Below are 11,042 nucleotides of genomic sequence, written 5' to 3'. Positions count from 1 at the left end.
TCAGGCTAGCTCTCTGTTTGGGCCCCATGGTGATTGTCTGGTGGTTGGGGCCCATCTGAGTGGCTCTATGTAAAGCTAGTCTATCTCAGGCTCAGCCCTGTTCCTAAGTGGAGGGAGTGTGTGTGTGTGAAGCTTGCTCCCTGCCCTGGAAACCTGTCTGGGCCTGCGTGGTACAGGGTTCATGGTTGTCTCAGGCTTTTAAAAGGGAATGTTAGACTACTAATTAATTATTCATATGTTCACAGGTCAGAACACTGAGTGTAGACATAGCCCCTCTGCTCTCTGCCACCTACTAATGCACATGTAACATAGCAGCTACACCTGCAACAGAGTTTGTAATTTTCTTAAGGATTGCTTTGCTCTCTTCCCCGCAGTGTTTTAACACAGACAGTTAAACCACCGATCTCAGGTGTTCTTTGCTAACATAGGTGTTACAGCTATAAATTGACCTTTAAGAAACACTTTAGCTGCATCTCTTAAGTCCCAGCGTGCAGTGTTTTTATTTTCATTCATACCAAAGTATTTTCCTTTTCACTGTGATTTCTTGCTTAATACACTCCAATAGAGTTTAGGACTTTGTTGTTTAAATTTCACATATTTTTGTATTTCCCAAGTGTCTCTTGTTCACTCCATTGTGGTTAGGGATTTACCTAGCATGGCTTTGATAGTTTTAAACTTACTGAGAATTATTTTGTGTCTTAGATATCATGTCTCTCTCTCTCTCCCTCTCTCTCTCTCTCTCTTTTCTGAATAATGTTTCAAGTGAGCTGAGAGAAATGCATGCTCTGCTACAGTTGGTGGAACATCCCAGAGATACTAGTTAGATCAAATTGGTGAGTAGTGTTGCTCAAGTCCCATTACTTTGTTCAGTTCTTGTCTAGTTGTTGTATAAGTTATGAAAACTGAAGTGTTAAAGTCTCAGACTCTCATTGTACAACTATTTCTCTCTTAGCTTTGGTTCCTGTCCTACAGGGCTGTTTTTTAGGTTTATCATTTTATATGGTTGGCCCTTATGTCATTGGGAGAATGCCTCTTTCTATTTAAAATTTAATATTATGGTAACATTTATGCATGTGTTCTCTGAAGTGCTTTTGCCTAGGTTACGTAGTTTTTGTGACTGTCCTTTGTGTATTTTTCTAGTTAGTGTATTCTATGGAGTAGGTAACAAGACAAGCCTCCATACTGTCCTTAAATTCTAAACAAATATATAATTTTTTAACCTTTGCATGTATGTTTATGTGCACACATATATGTGTACATGTGTGTGCATGTGTTATGCATACCCTACCCCCCAACACACCATGGTATATATGTGGAGGTCAGGGGTCAAACTCTGATGCCAGTCCCTGCATTCTATGTTATTTAAGACTGGGTTTTTATTTACCATTGCATATGCCAGTCTAGGTCGCCTGTAAGCTTCTGAAGTTCCTCCTATTTCAGCCTCCTCTCTCCCTCGACAAGGGCTGGGATTACAGATGTGTGCTATTGCATTGGGCTTTGTGTGGGTTGTGAGAATCCAAACCCAGATCCTCACGTTTGTATGGCAAGTACTCTACACACTGAACCATCTCTTCATCCTGTATTGTCTTTTCTGATGACAAAATTACTGGTATACTGTGTGTGTGTGTGCATGTGTGTGTATGAGTATGTGTAATTCATTTACTACCCGAGACCACCTTCTTTCAGCTGGAAAAATCTTCCCTTAGTACCTCTTGCATAATGGGTTGTCTTTGGAGACAATCTATCGCAAATTGTTGTAGTATTCATCTCAACTCTTCCCCCTACCAACAGATGGCATTAGGGATTGCATTAATAGTGTCATAAAGGCATTGGTATTGACCTTGTTTGGAGCGGAATATATAAGTACCGCGCGCTAACCGATTGCGCCACTGGAGCTCCTAGAGCCGAATATATAAAACAGAAATTTCAACAATTCTTGGAAGTGTGTTAGACAAGCCTCCTGGTGAGGGAGCCCTGGAAGGTCAGAGAAAGTGAAGCTGCAGGAACAAACCAGAGCATCCAACTCTCAAAGTGTCTCTCTTGGTAATGTGACCCACAGAGCAAGGAAGGCCTACAGCTCTGGCTCTCTCCCAGGACAAAGAATGCATTCCCAATTATGCTGTGGCAGCTTAAAAATGGGTCATATCTACTTTCTCTGTTCTTTTTTGCAGTGACCCCGTAATCTAAACCAGCTTCTCGCTCTCTATTTAATTTGGAAAAAATATCATTAAAACTAAACAGACCAAGAGCCCAATTAGGAGAGTCTTGCTGCATAGCAGATAATTGAGACTTTTCCAGAAAATGACTGTCTTTGGACCTACCTGGATTTGCAGAAGAAGTGCCAAGCAACATGGGTCAGAAATGCTGCTGGACATCACCACCACTTTCTCCCCAATGTCTAATGAAAACAACCCTGCGAGTCAGATGCTATTATCTCTTGTTTATAGAGGCAGAATCCAAAGCCCTGAGAGTTTAAGTAACTTGCCCAGGTCAGAAAGCTAAGAAGTAGAACAGATTTAAAATGTGGGTCTTTATGTCCTGGGTCTCATGGTCAAAACAGTAAAGTTGAGACCATTTAGTTCTAGTTTAGATGGGACAGTTGCTTCTCACCAGCATTGAACTTCTCCCTATATGGCCTGCAGCCAGCTTGGGCTCTCTGGTTTCCTCTGTTCTATGAGTAGGTTGTTGTCCTACTCACCCCCTTTCTTCACTGATGCCATGCTTGCTTTCTTAGTGATGTGAACTACACGTGTGTGTGTGTGTGTGTGTGTGTGTGTGTGTGTGCGTGCGTGCACAGTAGTTATGCAGTCACAATATTTTGAATGCATTCATGACAGTATAATGGAAGCTAAACAGGCACTTGATTGGCAGGTTTAAAGTACTGTTAGGTCATATAGGTAAACACGCTTGTTAATTGAACGTTAATTACCAGAATGCACACAGTAGAAGAAGAAAACAAATTCCTGCAAGTTGCCCTCTGACTTTCATAAGTGCTTCATGGCAGTTGTCTGTCCTGCTTCCATCCATACAAGTAGGCAAATAAGTAAATAAATATAATAAAATTACTGTCAGATGCTATCCATGATGTCACTTCTTCATTCATAAGTCAGTGTGTCTTTGGATAAGTCATTTTCTTTTTCTTTTTTCTATATTGAACCTCTACTTTGTCGTCTGTAAAAGTGTGTCTTTAGTTAGGGTTTTACTGCTGTGAACAGACACTATGACCAAGGAAAGTCTAATAAGAACAACACTTAATTGGGGCTGGCTTATAGGTTCAGAGTTCTGTCCATTATCATCAAGGCAGGAGCATGGCAGCATCCAGGCAGGCATGGTGCAGGTACAGATGAAAGTTTTATATCTTCATCTGAAGGCTACTATCAGAATACTATCTTCTTGGCAGCTAGGATGGCATCTTAAAGCCCACACCCACAGTGCCATGCTTACTCCAACAAGGCCACATCTTCTAATAGTGCCACTCCCTCGGCTGAGCATATACAAACCATCACAAAGGGGAAGGCTGTATTTATGTACTTCTATGACCTAGACTAGGGTTTTTGCCATGGCCCCACTGGTCCCCTAGAAGTGGGAATGAGTACTTCACTAGGCCCACGAGTCTAATTTACTTTTCTCATACAGAAGTCCAGTAACTTGCCTGGGCTGGTTGGCTTTCTATTATTATAACATGTCCCTCAGGTAATGAACTTGTGGAGAGAAGGGGCTTACTTTGGCTCAGTGTTCTGAAGGGCCTATTCCACAATGGTTGGTGGTGCTATGTCTAGGCCTTTGGTGATGCTGTACTTTCTGGGTAAATCATATAACAGAGCAAAAGTGCTCACCTTAGGCCGACAGACAAACCATGGAAAGAGAAAGAGCCAGGGTCCACGATCCCCTTTGAGTGCTAGACCCCAGAGATGTCTTCTTACCAGGCCTCTCTTCTTCAGAACCCTACTCCCTCCTAATAGTGCCACAGGCCTTATGCCACATTGCAAATCCAAACTAGACCACGGCCCTTCAAGCATTCTCTTCCCATCTATTCTCACTCAAAGCTTCATACTAGCTATTCTCTTCTGGCGTCCGAATCTAAGGACTCCTTCTTGTATCCTTGGTACCATCATGTTCTGAATACTAATACATGAATAACATTTCCTGCATTATATTGAGCTCCACTTCATCCCTGTAATGCCTAAAATCCTACTGCACAGGCTGGTTAAAGCTGTGCTTGGCCTCCAATCTTCATCAAGACCATTAAACAGACAAGTTATACTGAAAAGCAGAGAAAGGGGAATTAATGACTCAATGTGGTCACACTGGGAAGAAGAGCAAAGAGCTCTAGAGACTCCCTCAGTGATAGACAGAAATGCCAGCCTCCAGTGTGATCCTAAGGGCTACAAAGAAGATGATAGAACACAGATCGCTCCACCTGGATTATGGCGATGCTAACCACTGAGCAAAGTGCCCCATGGTTGCCACCAAGGCTCTGCCTAAACTGTAGACACTGTTCAGGAGAATGCTCTACTCTGCCTTGTCCAAGTAGGCCAGCTCTCCCAAATTCCTTCTCCACAGGAAAACCTCTCAAACCGTCTGGGTTTGGTAGCTGAATGCTGTTCTGAATGCATCAACAGAAGATGTCATGCCATTCTGACAGTCAAAGACCTACAACCTCCCAACAAAGCTATCGAGACCACAGGAACCTAGGATAATCACTCAGGTAGTGGTAAGTCTTTGGCATTTTAATTGATACATAGGCCATTTGTATGATAATTCCTGCTATAATTTATCCTTCTCAAATCTCTGAGGGTGTTAATAGCAACCAGCTCCTTTTCCAAGGCTGCAGCTACCTAGTTAGCTCATTTCATATGTAAAATCAGACTTCAAGCCTCACTTTTCTAGAGCTACTAGGTCTGCGGCTGTGTGAGGCAGACACAGATACATTTTACCTTGCTGGCAGACTTCAGGCTGATAGAGATAAACTCACAAAACAGGTTTATAAGGACATGACCACTCCAAAGTACAGTTGAAGAAAATAATTTTATTTAGATATGAGGGCAAGCACAGATAGAGGCATCTGAAAGGTCTAGATTGAACCGGGCCATGAGAGAAGAGAAATGGGGTGATAGCAAAAGAGGAATAGGAGAGAGAGGGCAAAAGGGTCCCAGAGGACCAAGCATACTTAGCTAAAATGGCTGAAATGTAGAAATATATGTCTGTCTGTGTATATATGTATGTATGTATGTATGTATGTATGTATGTTTCTATCATCTATCTATCTATCTATCTATCTATCTATCTATCTATCTATCTATCTATCCATCTATCTACACACACACACACACACACACACACACACACACACACACACACACACACAAGCGCATTTGCAAGAAGCTGGGGAGGAAGAGAAGCTAAGTTGAGCTCCTGGACTGGAGAGGTTTAGGGTAGGGGGTTGGACAAGAAGTGCTGGGAGGAGCCACAGGTACTAGGTTTTTTGGGACATGACATTAAGTCTTTAAAATTTAATTTAATTTAATTTAATTTAATTATCTTTAATCTTTGGAGTCCTGACATGAGATTCAGGCTTGAATAGAAGGCAAAAGAAATGAATAACTAAGTAGTCTTGGTCAAAGGAGGGTCCTTACTCATCACTGATCTGTCATTGTCTTGGTGCCAGTCCTTCCTGTAAGGCAATCTAAGTTGTCAGAGCTGTGGGAAATCTCTTCTTGGGAGACGAATCCTTCCCTTTTCTGGCACCAGGCTTCATTCTTTTTCTTTTCCCAGCATGAGATTCCTGATGAAATCCCAATTTCCTGAGAGCTGTTGTTTCACCAGTTAGCCACATTGGTTTAGCTGTTAGCCAGAGAGAGCAGCAGTTCTCTTAGGGTAATTTTGTTTCTGGCAGGATGGGTACAGTATGAGGCAGGAGTAAGGTTGCAGTTTAGGCTCTGACTCCAGCATCCTTGTTACTGGCTGCCAGGCCACTTTTCTTGATGAACAGAAGGTAGGTAGCCTTAGTACTAACACCTACGGTGGGGTCCTGAGGTTGAGTCTTTTTTGCTAAACCATATGTGTGTTTCCAAGAAGCAAAGGTGAGCATGGCTTTGATCCTAACTATAGTGTCAGTCTTAGTCAGGGTTTCTATTCCTGTACAAACATCATGATCAAGAAGCAAATTGGGGAGGAAAGGGTTTATTCAGCTTACACTTCCACATTGCTGTTCATCACCAAAGGAAGTCAGGACTAGAACTCAAGCAGGCCAGGACATAGGAGCTGATGCAGAGGCCATGGAGAGATGTTACTGGCGCGCTTCCCCTGGTTTGCTCAGTTTGTTTTCTTATAGAACCAAGGACTGCCAGCTCAGGGATAGCACCACCCATAATAGGCCCTCCCCCATTGATCACCAACTGAGAAAATGCTTTACAGTTGGATATCATGGAGTCATTTCCTCAAGTGAGGCTCCTTTCTCTCTAACTCCAGCTTGTGTCAAGTTGATACACAAAACCAGTTACTACAGTGTCTAATGCTTTGCATAAAACCATTAAAACACATTTGAATTAATGCATAAAACTTATCAGGCATCCTTAACTATCCACAAAAACAGGGGAATGGATCACAGAAAAGTTACATGTGGAGGTTCTTATTGGTGGGTAGGAAGATTTGACAGTCATGTCCTCAAAACCCCCCATCACAATAGTATCAGACATTGAAGTAGGTATTCAGGAAAATGACTACAAAATGACATCACAGCCTGCTTCCACCTTAGAGTTCCTGCAAGTATGAACCTAAGGTGTTACCACAAGCTCAGCCTCCCAGCCCCATGACGTGCCTTTTGTGAAAAAGACTGAACGAGACAGCAGAGAGGAGACACCCAACCCTTCCAACCTTGTTTTATTTTTTGGGTGGATGGAAAGCAATAGAGAGAGAAATGGAGTTTAAAGCCACCACTTTCAGGAAGTGCAAGCCTTATCCAACATTCTCAGTGCTTTATAACTTCAGAAACAGTGGTAAGGAAGGTTGACAACAATGCTGAAGACCAGATTCAACTACATGGTGTCAGTTCTTATACTGATATTTTGGTGATGGGAAGCAGTTTTGTAATAGAACCCTCTGCTGACACATACTGCTTTTCTCCAGCTCACATATCCTGGCTTAATAAGTCGATAGTGGTTTGTTTTGCGTTCTTGTGTGAACTGGGCACAAACGCAATTTGAATCAAGCTGAGAACATTTTCTTATGGCCAGAACCAATTGTTCTTGTTATTTTATTCTCCACTGCAACCTTGGCTTCCCTACATTGGAAAGTTGCACACAAAAGAAACCTTCAGGTGATTGGTTAGTGACTGCTGCTCTCCAGGAGGAATCTAAGGCTACTGTTTATGTAGATAGGAAAATGAAAGTATTTATTTAAAAATGAATACCAACATGTAAAATTGGGAATGCACCCCGTACACGTGGGAAGTAGCAACTTAAAGTATTTATAAAATAGCTTTGTGCCAGTACATCTCTACAATAAGTGAAACTATTTTTAGAATGACATACCCTGGAGTCTAAGTCTTCTTTTAAAATTCTACATCTAATAGTTTTTTATGCAAATAATTTTACTCTTTTCCTTGTGCCAGATGCAGACAATGATAGTCTTTTCTTAAAGCTTAATAATGAGCTACCCTAACAGTGATGGTTTTGTTTTACACACTCATTTGCTTAGAGGAACATGCTTACGACAGCCAAATGGGATTTTATGGAGCAATTAGTGATTAGAAAGCAACAAGTCCAAATGTTCAGATAGACAGGGCCAAGTATTCTTGATAAATGTATAATTCCCGTGGTTTCCCCACTATATTAATCCACTCTGAATGCTACATCTTCATGCATTCAGTCACTCCTATACACCTATGTGTGTGTAGGCTCCTAGGGGGTGCAGGCGAGACTGGTCTCCCTGACTTGGATGAGACCTGGGATCTAGGACATTTGCCCTTCAAACCAAGAAACCAAGAAAGTTGCACCCTTTGTGCTGTGATTCAAAGTGTTCTAATGCTTGTGCACGTGGATCCTGCAAAAGGTCTAGTTCCTCTATAATCTCTACCCACTACCCACCACCCTCAACGGTTCACCAATAAGATAAGTAAAAAGGAATGTTGCTTAGGCAAATGTAACTATAAAGTGCCAGGTTAGAGAACCTGTAATAGTCAGTGCTCTTTGGAGGAATGGAACCAAGAGAATAAATGTGTATTATAAAGCGATATTCATTAGACTGGTTTATACTTGATAACAATGACCATCTGCATCCTAAAGCCACTAGGATTTGCTCAGTCCACAAAGCCTGATGTCTCAGCGGCCCTAATCTGGTGTTGGAGAGCCTTTGGTCTTTATTCTGCATTGCAAAGCCAAAGGAGGTTTTTTGTATGTATGTATGTATGTATGTATGTATGTATGTATGTATGTATGTATGTATGTATTTTCTCTCTCAAGCGGAGAAGACAGGCAAGCAGACACAGCTTTCTTCTTAGTCTTCTTTTACCTGAGGTGCTCCCAGAATGCGTCACTCACTCTGAATCGAGCTTCTTCAGTTAGTCTTTCCCAGAAGCCCCATCACATATTTGGATTTTTGTACTCATTTAGTTAGAGAAACACAGTTAAGGCAGTCAAACAGTATTTATGGAGCTGTGCCTGTGGTGTGTTTCCTAGTTGGTTACAGATCTGATCAAACCATTAAAATAGCCCAATTATAGTAACATTTTGGTGCTGCTTGGTGTTGGGGAAATAATACTCTTTAATTTCCTAGGAAGAATTTTCTGCCAGAATCAATTTTGTTCTAAGTAAGACACATGTGGCTTTAAGTTTGACCTTTAAGCATATAGAAACCTGTGACATGAGACTGCTCTGGAGGGATGCTTAGACAACTCCTGACCTGGGTCTCAGTGGCCTCTGCCTGCCTCTTGGTATTCCTGCTCAGATGCAACCCCCTCATTTGACACTGGGATGGACCTAGTGGCTTGTTTCTCAGGAAGAGACTAGGGTAGCAAGGGGTTCTCATTTCTGGGGCTGGATTATTCTCTCTCTCTCTCTCTCTCTCTCTCTCTCTCTCTCTCTCTTTCTCTCTCTCTCAATTTGCTCATTGTAAAGGTGGTTACAGCCACATTGTGAGCTGCCCTTTAGAGAATGCCCGTGACAAAGCCCACATTTGGTTCTATTACGTTATCAACAGGCAGCATGGCTCTCATGGGGCTCCTCTTCAGCAGTCACCTGCCCTGCTTCTCCATCATTTACTCTCACGGAGGCCTGCTCCTTCCCATCCCATAGGCTCACCAAGCTCCTCTGAGCCGTTCTTCCCTGTGCCTCCAGCAAGGTCTGTTCTTTCCATTGCAGGCCTGCCAGGTTTCTCAGGTATCCCCTTCTCCCTGAACCAAATGTTGAGTAGCACATTCTCTCTCATATGTAGATGCTAGCTTTGAATCATTAGATATTTGTATTTAAGTTGGAGTGCCCGTAGAAGTCAGGAAAGTAGTATGGGGTCATGGGTGAATTTCAGAGGAGAGTGGAATAATCCTGGTGGTTTGAAGACAGAAAGGCATAGGAAGGGTTAAATGGGTGAGGGTTGAGAGGGCAGTATAAAGGAGTGAATTTGGGAAGGGTGACTACAATAAAGAGGTTTGAAAAATGTCACACATAAGCCTACTGCTATAGGCGCTTCCTAAATGCACACATATACATATATAAAAGGGATTTAAATGTAGTCACCCTATAGTGTGGTGGTGGGAAGCAATGCCTCTCTCAGACACCACAGGCTAACAAAAAGGTTATTGCCTGATATGATTTACCTCTTTTTTTTTCCTTTTTTCCTTTTTTTGCAAGTTGTTGGTCAATAGGGTCTCATAATGGTCACCCAGAATTAGAGAATATTGGTATTGCTCCTTATTACCCACCCCAGAACTTAATAATAAGATCTTATAGCTGAAGATAACACACTTGGGTCACAGGACACTGAGCCGCTACCTACCTAGGATTGCTTCCCCACTGGCTGTCTTTCATGGGATGGATGGTTCTACTCATGCTGCTGGGGGAGGAAAACCATCAGCTGTGAACCCTGGGAGCTATTGTAAAGAGCGGCCTGTCAAGTTATGCTCACTGGAGCAATGAAAATGCAGGAGTTATGGGTGTTACCAACAACTTTTTGATTGGATTTATAGCCTACTCCGAAAACAAAAAACAAAACAAAACAAAAAACCCCAGGACTCATGATTTGTACCATTATCTGGAACCACAATTTGTGGCTGGGTAGGTCCTGGGCCTAAGTGAGAAGCTAGCATGGTTATTCTGCTAAATGAACATAGTAACCTATTGCCCACTAGGTTCTTAATTTTGTATCTATAGACTAGTGCACCGTTGGTGGGCCTTAAAGAAGCTTCTCTTTACATTATGTTGTAATTAATACAAAGACCCCAAGCTTAGCAACACAGAGAAAATAAGAGACTGTGGAATGCTTAGCTCTAAATGCAATAACTATATCCCCTGTCAGGGATCCAGGGTCTTCATGGAAGAGGGTAGAGAAAAATCATAAGAAAAAATCAAAAGAAAAATGATGTCTGCAAGAATTAGTATTTGCCTGTCATGACAGCCCCATTTCACAAGTAAACCCACAGTGACTGAGAGACCATCCAACCTCCAGTAGATGGTTACATCCCTGCACATACAGGCAGTGTGAAGTGGGCTCAGTGTAATTTTTGCTTTAAAAGCACATGAAATGTGGATGGAAAAGTGATGGGGTATAGGAAAACAATTACTGGGGGGTGAATGAAGGGTGCATTTATTCAAACCATAGAGGCATTTAGAAATTCTCAAACAATAAAAAAAGAAGTCTCTAAAAATAAAAGCGAAACCAAACAGCAAGCAAGCAAACAAACAAACAAAAAAAAAATGGAAAAATCAAACAAACCAAAATAAAAAACCTGAACTATTTAATTTTGTTCATGCCAAGTTTGGAAGTAGAGCTCTCTGCAGACCTGGGCATATGAATCCATCCAACAGTGCCCAGAAGCCTCCCACCTAACG

General features: G+C 42.0%; 1 non-coding gene across 1 annotated transcript; it reads right to left on the bottom strand.

Moving 5' to 3' along the window:
- Positions 1 to 207: 207 nt before the first annotated feature.
- Positions 208 to 340, bottom strand: Gm22312. The gene has a single exon (XR_003956622.1). It is a non-coding gene; the product is annotated as a small nucleolar RNA SNORA17 (small nucleolar RNA).
- Between the last annotated feature and the right edge of the window lie 10,702 nt (positions 341 to 11,042).

The sequence above is a fragment of the Mus musculus genome, chromosome 6 (genome assembly GCF_000001635.26).
Source record: "Mus musculus strain C57BL/6J chromosome 6, GRCm38.p6 C57BL/6J".
Classification (NCBI taxonomy): Eukaryota; Metazoa; Chordata; class Mammalia; order Rodentia; family Muridae; genus Mus; species Mus musculus.
Note: the sequence above shows the minus strand (reverse complement) of the source record. Positions and strands in the feature narration are given on the sequence as shown.